The sequence below is a fragment of the Temnothorax longispinosus genome, chromosome 1, assembly GCF_030848805.1.
Source record: "Temnothorax longispinosus isolate EJ_2023e chromosome 1, Tlon_JGU_v1, whole genome shotgun sequence".
Lineage (NCBI taxonomy): Eukaryota > Metazoa > Arthropoda > Insecta > Hymenoptera > Formicidae > Temnothorax > Temnothorax longispinosus.
Window position 1 is genome coordinate 16,981,055 of NC_092358.1, and position 9,086 is coordinate 16,990,140.

The following is a 9,086-nucleotide window of genomic DNA, read 5'->3' on the forward strand; positions in this document are numbered from 1 at the left end:
TTTAAAAAAATAATACTTGTAAAGCCTCATGTACAAAGAATGTAATAGTATTAAAATTGCAATACTTCCTTTTTTCGAATGTTTTAATGCTTCTATTTTTTTTTTGCTGGTTTTGAATGAATTTACGCAAAAAGACAGAATTATTGTCATCGATTAATGGCATGAATAAAGCTTAACCTTCTGCCCGATGATAATGTATATATTAAGTATAAAAGCACTCTAGTATCTTACTGGCTCAAAGGATGTGGCGATAACTTTCGAATGCAGGGGTCATACGTTCGAATCAATTGTTTTTTTTTATTAATTATTTGTTGCCCGTAAAAGTAACATAAAAATTATTAATTTTATATGAAATTGGCGTTTAAAAATATGTATTGGCGAAGTATAATATAACTAATTATAGGTATACATAATCAACGAAAAATTAAATTATTGAAATTTAATATAATTTATTAATTATTCCAATTTCATGTATTTTTTTTATTCATTATTCTTGATTACATTTCTAATTTCTGTTTCAATAATTGTACCTATTTAAAATTAATTTGTTTACAACACAAGGTGGTACATTAATAAACCACAGACCTGCCACAGACCTGCTCAACAGAATAAAAAAGATCATTAAAACTAAAACCTTGCTGAAAAGTAATTTCAGAAATATCACTGTGAGCATACCTTCTTGGTGATGAATTGCATACTCGTCTTTCAGGGCCAGATGCCACCGGTGGACTTTCTTCAATGTCGACATTTGCATCCAACCAGTCACTTCTAAAAGAACATCACTATTAATCACCCCTTTGTGATTTTGTTAAATTAAACCTTCAAATATTTACCTCCTATGTATTCCTTTTGGCGTACTAATATTTACAATGTTGTCTTCTACAACTACATGAGAAGTTGTTGATGAAGTTGTATTTGAAGATCCTATTCTTCTTTCAGAATTGACAACTAGTGGGAATTTTCGTCGGAGGATATTGAATTTGAGATTTGGTTCAGCGGGTTCAGCCACCGCATTCCTTGTGAAAAAGTACATTTATATAATTACATAACACCACATTACAAATACAAATGTGTATGTGTTTTTATATACTTACTTGTTTACATTTGGAGCTTCTGAACAATTCAAAAAATAACGTTGGCACAGCCGATGGTAGTAGGTGACGTTTCTTAACAGGGTCTTTCCGTGCCCGACCTTGATGAAAGGACTCTTGACTAAAATGAACCGAGCATATCCTTGCTGAAAATAATATAATGTATAAATAATAAAACTTAATAGTTAGTTAGTTAGTTTGAGCTTCTTTATTACCCCAAAGGGGTCCAAAAGGGCGTTTTGGAGGGACGTACCCAACCCTGTACATATGTCCCTGCCATGGGCTCATCGGCGTTTTCTCAGGGACGTACCCAACCCTTTACAATCAAAATGCCATTATCAAAAATAAAAATAAAAATAAACTCCAACAAAAAAGAAAAACAATAAACAGTCTTGCTGCGATCGCTATCGGCGTTTTTTCGGGACGTACCCAACCCTGTACATTTTAGTATGTAAACTTTCAAACAAAAATAAAGAAAAACATCATCAGTCTTGCTGTGACTCGCTATCTGGGGAGCCAGGAGCCAGGGGCCGCAACACGTGACGCAGTCCCTCTGCGCGTGATCCATCCGAATCCGAGCCGCCCGTTTTGCGTGTCGCTCCACGGTGCCTCCGCTTCCTCCGTGCGCATGCCACCGCCGCGGACATTATTTTCCGTTAATATCAGCGGCGCGCCGCCGCCGCGGCAACGCACTTGAAAGATGTTCTCACATACTGCGGATACTCGAATATGCACATCCTCTCGCATGTATTCTCCTCAACATTGGTGATATATCTCGCAACTCCGAGAAGAGTGAGCATGATAAAAAAAACGGCACCAGCGAACCATAGATCATTATCCGTTTTACGGACATCATTTTGAGTAACGTGTTGCCTTTGGGTCGTACTTGTTCATGAGATCCAGCATTGCCTGGTGTGAACCGGTATACCAGAAGAGTGCATTCTTCTTATCGCCGTCGCCGCCACAGCACGCATTCGCCTATGCCCGGGCCATGGTGACCGCGCCTCCTCAACCGGGCGGCTCTTCGCTCCTCGGCCCCCCGCTACCCGCTCGCGTCCCGCCGTATTCCCCTGATCTCCTCTTCCTTCTTACTCAGCCTTTGTTTTTTCCTTTTCCTCTTCCGTCTCCATTAGTAGGCTCTTCTCTAGCTCGCTTGCTATCTCATCCTCTTCTGATCCTTTTGTTCTTCCATCATCTTCTCCCCTCCTCTTCTTTCTCCTCTTCTTCTCTTCTCCCTCTCTAATTCTTCTTTCTACAGATTTGTCTTCATCCATTTTGACCTTTAGTCTACTCCCTGCCCTCCTCCTTGCCTCTAATACTCTCCATTTCTCCTCTTCACTTCCCAGCTTCACCAGCATCGTGAGCCATTCTCCTCTCAGCCCTATTACGCTCACTTCCTTCATTTCTACTTTTAACTTCAGTTCCTCCGAGAGCAGTTGCCTCACTTTCTCCCAGTTCGTTCCCTTTCCCATCCATCTGTTCCTCTCTACCCTTATTATTAAGTTTTTCCTCCTTCTCTCGTCTTCATTCCTCTCATCGTCGTCGGACCACCATTTCATTTCTTCTTGCCTGCCCCTGTTCTCTGCGCTTTCGTCCCTCTCCCTTTTACCCGCGCCCATTTCTAGCCTGCGTATTTTTTTTTTCAGGTTCTCTATCTTCTCTCTCTGGTCCTTTAATTCCTCTTTTAGTGCTCTCAGTGTTTCCTTTGCTTGATCCCTTATCATTTTCTCCAGCATCTCTCTCTCTCTACCGTCACCTTCGCTCTGAATTCCATTCCTTCCTTTTGTCCTGTGCTCCCCTTTTCTTTGACCTTATCTGAAATTAAATAAATTTTCTTAGCCATCTATTTCTCAATCTCTTTTCCTTCCTCCCCCCCCACTCCTCATTTCTTCTATCGCTTTCATCCATTCCTCCCCCTCTCCCTTTTCACTCATTATCTTCTCCACCACGTCTTGCCAACTCTCTCCCTCCCAATCTTCCCATCTCGAGCACTCTTCCCAGACATGTTCCCACGTCTCCTCCTTCTTCTCACATATCCTGCATTTTTTGTCTTCTTCTTTTCCCCAGTATAGTCCCTCCCTAATCTCGTTGCCCAATCTGAACCTTGCGATTCTGTTCCATCTTGCCTCCTCCCAGCCCTTCTTTAGATACTCCGGTATCCCATCCTTCCTTATTCGTTTATACCACCTGTTGTATTTCGATTCCATAATCTTTCCCATTCTTTCTTGTCTTTGTTTCGCTTTCTCCTTGTGTTCTATTGCCTCCTCCGTCAGTCCCTCCTCCCCTCCCTTTTCTACCCCGATACCTTCCCAGTAATCCTTTCTCTCCTGCTCCCATCTTCCTATTATCCTTTCCTTCTTCCATCTTTCTTTCATTTCTTCCAAACATTTCTTTGCTATTTTTCCTCCTCTACCTTCTTCCAGTTTTCTTTCGAATTTCCATGCTCTCTTGCTCGCTCTGGCTCCCATTTTTTTCCCTTTCTAGTTCGTCCCTGACCATGTACCCTGGGGTCCTCCAGTTTACACCGAGAGTCCATCTGAGGTATCTCTCGTGTATCCCTTCTACCTCCCTCCTTTCCTTCCACCCCCATATTTCAGCCTCGTATCCCATCACCGTCCATATCAGTGTATCATACAGCCAGATCCTTCTTTTACAGTCCTTTTTCCACATCCTTTTACCTATTCCCCACACTTCCCTCATCACCCTTGCTGCCTTCCTTCTTCTCTCTCTGATATGTGCCTCCTGCCTTCCATTCGCCATCAGCGTGTACCCCAGATATTTGAATTCTTTGACCTCTTCTAATTTCTTTCCCTTCCATCTCCAGTCATATTTCTTCTTCCTCCCTCCTCCTTTTCTGAATCTTATTATCTTCGTCTTCTCCGTACTCAGCGTTAGGCCTTTCCTGTCTAGGTATCCCTCAAGCCTGCTTATCATGGATCTCATGTCCTGTTCCTCCTCCGCTAGTACCGCTATGTCATCTGCGTACATTAGGGTGTATATCTTCTCCCCTTTTACACTCACACCCCCCCATCCGCCCTTCCTCATGTGATCCTCTATGTCTGCAATTAGTAAGTTAAACAGTATCGGGCTTAACGGGCAGCCCTGTTTTAATCCCTTCGCCATCCAGAATGATTTCCCTTTTTCTTCTCCCCTTCTTACATTGTTTTTTGTTTCTCTCAGGACTTCGTCCACCCTATCTATCAGTCCTTGCCTTACTCCTTTCTCTTTCATTGCCTTAATTAGAACTTCCTTATCTACAGAGTCAAACGCCGCCTTGAGATCTACGAATAGAACTGTCATCTTCCCTTTCTCCTTTCCTAGATGTCTGTTTATCAAATAGTTTAGCGTAAATATCTGGTCCATCGTCCCCATTCCTTTTCTAAATTCTGCTTGGTTATCGGGAATCAAGTTCTTCATTTCTACTTCATTCCTTATCCTTTCTGCTAATACCGCCGTGTATATCTTATACATTGAGGGCATAATCGTTATCCCTCTGTAGTCTTTTACCTCTTTTCCTTCTCCTTTCTTCACTAAAGGTATTATTTCACCCTCCTTCCACTGTTCAGGCCAGCCTTCTCCCCTCCATACTCGTTTACATATTTCCCAGGCCCACCTCACCATCTCTTCTCCTCCATATTTCCATACTTCATTCGGGATTCCGTCCTTACCTATTGCCTTTCCTGTTTTTAGTTTCTTTATTACATTTCTCACCTCCTCTAACTCTATCTCTTCCTCGTCTTGTCTGTCCCTCCCTCCTTCTCCTTTCACTACCCTGTTCTCCACGCCTCCCATTAGCTCCATGAAGTATTTTTTCCACTCTTCCAGCCCTATGTCTTCGTTTATCCTTTTCCTTCTTTTCCTTACTCTACCTATCAGTTCCCATACCTTACTTTCCGATCTCGCTTCTCCTATCTCTGTAATCATCCTTTCCTTCTCTTCCTTTTTCTTTCTTTCACATACTTCTCTGTATTTCCTCCTCCTTTCTCTATATCTTTCTACCTCCTCTTTCCCCTTTCTCCACTTTCTTAGTTCTGCCCTCGCTTCTTTCTTTTTCTCCTTGCATTCTTCATCCCATCCTCTTCTGTTCTTATTGGCACCCCTGACCTCCCCCTTTTTATTCTCCTTTAGTATTCCTCTTATCTTTGACACCCCTTCCTCTATCTCCTCCTGCAATTTTCTGTTTCCTCCTATCTTTCCTATCTTCTCAACGAAGTGTTTTCTTCCTTCTTCGCTCCATATTCTTCTTCTTCTTGTCCTTTCTATCTTTTCCCCTCTCTGTGTTCTCTTCGCTCCGCCACTTATCCACAGTATTAGCGGGTGATGGTCTGATTCTACTCTATCCCCTATTTCTAGTCTTTCTATTTTTTCTCTGCTATCCTCATCACCTATAATATAGTCTATAACTGTTTCACCCTTTCCTCCCGTGTATGTGTATTCTCCTTCTTTGTCTCCCTTCGTGCCACCATTTAAAATCATCAATCCTCTTTCTTCTATAAATTCTAGTAGCGTCCTACCATCCTTGTTCACCTTCTTATCTTTAGAATTTCTCCCTTTTTCTTTCTCACTTTCTTCATCTTCCTCTTCCCTTCCTCCCTCCTCTCCCGTTCTCGCATTAAAATCACCTCCTATTATGGTCCTTACTCCTACTTTTCCCTCCTCTATGCAATCATTCAACCCTTCTAACTTCTTATCAATGTCTTTGTTTACATATATTCCTATTATTTTCCATATTTCCTCCCTTATTCTTAGCTTGACTTCGACCCTGTTTTCCTCTTCTTCCCTCCCTCTACCCTCCTTTATTTCTTCTATCCCTTTTCTTATACTTACTAGCATTCCTCCGCATGCTCTACCTTTCTTATTCCTCCTATTCGCTATTTGTACTCTCCAGCCAAATTCCTTTGGTAGTTTCTCTTTTATCTTCTCCCATCCTTTCTTATCCATCCATGTCTCCATCATAATAATCACATTCCATTTCTTTACCCCATCCCAAAAGTCTCTATCTTTATTTATTATTCCCGCTACATTCCAGAATACCACCTTCGTCTCTTCCCTCCCCCCTCTTTCTTTCTCCCCTTTCTTTATATCTACGTCTTCCTCAACTCTGGATTCACTTCCTGCCGCTCTCCCTCCCTCCTCCCATTTACCTTCCCCATCCTCCTCGCATTCTTTGTTTTCATTCTCTTCGTTGTGACCTATGAAAGTCTTCCCTCTCCTCCAGTCTGCCTTTGCTTTCGTTCCATCTCCATTCCTTGTTGTCCTCCCACATCTTTTGATAACCAATTGTCACTCTTTTTCCTTTCTCTCTCTTCTTTCTTGCTATCTTTCTTATCTCTGTTTGTATTTGTCTTTCCTGTTTGGTGAGATCGTCATCCAGAAAGCTTCCATATTTCCTTCCTAGTTCCTTCTTTTTCTTCATGATGTCTCTTTTAGCTTCCCAGTTTTTGCATTTCAAGAGTCTCATTTTGTATTCCCCGTGTCCTATTTCTTGTATTTCTTCTATGCTTCCTTCTGTATTATTTAGTTCTTCCATCAATTTTTCGAAACTTTCTTTTCTCTCTTTAACGTTTCTTAACATCTCCTCCTTTACGATTATGTTATTTTTTCTCCTTCTTCTTTCCGTCATCTCCACACTTTTTTCTATTTCCTTCATTTTTTCTATCAACTCCCTGCCTTTATTCTCCTCTGCGCCCTTCATCTCTAATTTTTCTATCTTCTCCTCCATCGTTTTTATCTTTTCTTCTAGTGCCTTTCTCTGCCTTTCCCATATTTCCTCCCTTCTCTTCCATTCCTCCCTTACTCCCTTTATTTCGTTTTTTATTTCTTCTTTGTCTTTTTTCCTCTCCTCCTCCTGTTCTTCCATTTTCCTCAGTATCTCTTTTAATAGATCCTCTGTCGCCATCCTTCCTTTACCCTCTTCTCCTTTTTTTATCTTCGCTGGCGGTGATCTGTTGGTTTTTCTCGTTTCATTAAATTTGTCGAGAATTTCTTTCTCTGCTGCCCTGGCCGCTTCTTCCTCTAACTCTTTTCTTTTCCTTTTCAAAATGAGATCTTTGACCGATCCTAGGCTGTCCGCCCTTCCTCTTTGTTTAGCAAGCTCCTCCGTCTTTGTAGGCCTGCCTCTTGCTTTCCTCTCCCCTTCGTCTTTCCTCTTCTTTCCTATCCTTCCGTGCTGGTCAATCTCTATTCCTAATTCCTTCTCTGCCTCCATCCGCCGCTTTTCCCTTAGCCTTTCCCTCCTATTGGTTATCTTTCCTATGCCTATGGTTGAAAGCACTTATAGCATTTATCCCCTCTATATCCGCGTTAGTCTATGCCCGCTTTCGACCCCGCCTTTCTGTCAGTCGCCCCTCTATACTATCTGTATTCTATGCCACCCGGTCACCTTCACCCGTCCCTTTCCTTACCTTTTTCCTCTTAACTGCTTCCTCCCGTTCTTAACCCTTTCGCCTCCGCCCTCTCGCTCCTCCACGCCTCCCTGTTCCGCCGCTCTTGACCTCTCTAACTTTCTCCAATCCTTTTTCCGCCTCGAAATTGCTCTCTGCCACACGCACACCTGTTGCTATCTACTCGCCGGAACCCTAATAAAACTTAATACATTGTATTAAATACGGCTTTATAATTTTTATTTCAAATTAAAGATTTTCATATTTTGAATTGTAAAATATTTTTACTTATATACATGAACAAAGTGCTAATTTGTTTTTATTATTTTCTGTTCATATTAATAACATTTCATGACATTTTTACTCCATTTGTAAATACAAAATTTGAGGTTATGTTAGTAACTAAAAAATATTATTTTTTATTCATTTTTATGTTTCAATTAATATACTTTTGCACGTTTATGTACAATATCAAACTTACCAAATTCAACTTTTGGTGGTAAAACATAGCCTCCTATTTTTTTCAGCCATCCTTCCCGCATCACTTCATTTTTCGGTAGCTGAAAAAAATTCACAGTTTCCTCACGAACCCCCGTTGTTTTATTCCTACAACTTTTAACAATACACCGCACCATTTTTATTTTAAATTTATATATTGTCGCAACGCAAACAGACCCACTGTTTAACACAAAACAATGTACCGTACTTCTGAGTGGCATAAGCGGCATGAGTGTGACGATGCATGAACATGTGCCAATATTACAACACCAAAAATGTTTTACTTCTAGACGTTGGCTACTCTGTTTACACAATTCGACACGAGTGACGTCATTACCCGAATCCCCCCAGGCAATTGAGCACACCATGTAATCCTTACACCATGTGCGCGAGGCATACCCCGGGGCAAAGCGAGCAAACGATATTTCAAAACAGCTGATCGGTGGCCGGCCTCGAGTTCAGCGTGACGTGCGTCAATACGAATTTCTCGAGACGCCGACAGCTGATTGGCTCAGCTGAATTTTCGGCTCGTTACCGAGGGTCCGGAGGATTCGAGAAAATTTGGAAGTCGTGGTGATAAAACCCCGGACCTTCGCGCGCGAGCTCGCAATCGACGAAAGTTTCTCTGAGAACGCGTATAGAAATTCAAGTCACTCGAGTATACGTTGCTTGCGATTATCGTGTGCTTATTTTCACGCGCGGGAATAGCCGTCGTTCGCGAAACCTTATGTCCGTAGCTCGCGGCATAGCGACTCTGTACATAATTGTATATAATGTACATTATTGTATTATAGACATTTTTCTACTAAATATAAGACTTGAACATTCAATTCTAAATTTCTTCCGACCCGCGACTCCTTCGACCATTCGCGCACAGCATATATTTATATTTAACGCCAATAGATCAAAATCGGTCCAATACTTTTCGAGATATAAAAGCAAACATACATATACACCTATTTATTTCGAGTATCATGTAAGTGAGGTTGAGATTGAATTTGACAATGTTCGTTAAAGCGGTTCTTTTTTAAGAAAATTTGTATTTTTTGTAAAAATGTTTGTGGTTGCTCTAACTTCCGCAAATTTTTTTATATCAGTCTATTTTTAATTTTAT

General features: G+C 41.3%; 1 long non-coding RNA gene across 2 annotated transcripts; it reads right to left on the minus strand.

The window, feature by feature from the left end:
- Positions 1-1,262: 1,262 nt before the first annotated feature.
- Positions 1,263-8,657, minus strand: LOC139809652 (uncharacterized). Of its 2 annotated transcripts, none has more exons than XR_011731154.1 (3): positions 7,956-8,657; positions 7,496-7,678; positions 1,263-2,906 (listed from the first exon to the last, which is right to left on the minus strand). It is a non-coding gene; the product is annotated as an uncharacterized lncRNA (long non-coding RNA). The 2 variants fall into 2 exon arrangements; XR_011731155.1 differs by having other exon boundaries at positions 1,264-2,906; positions 7,496-7,669; positions 7,956-8,653.
- Positions 8,658-9,086: the final 429 nt, after the last annotated feature.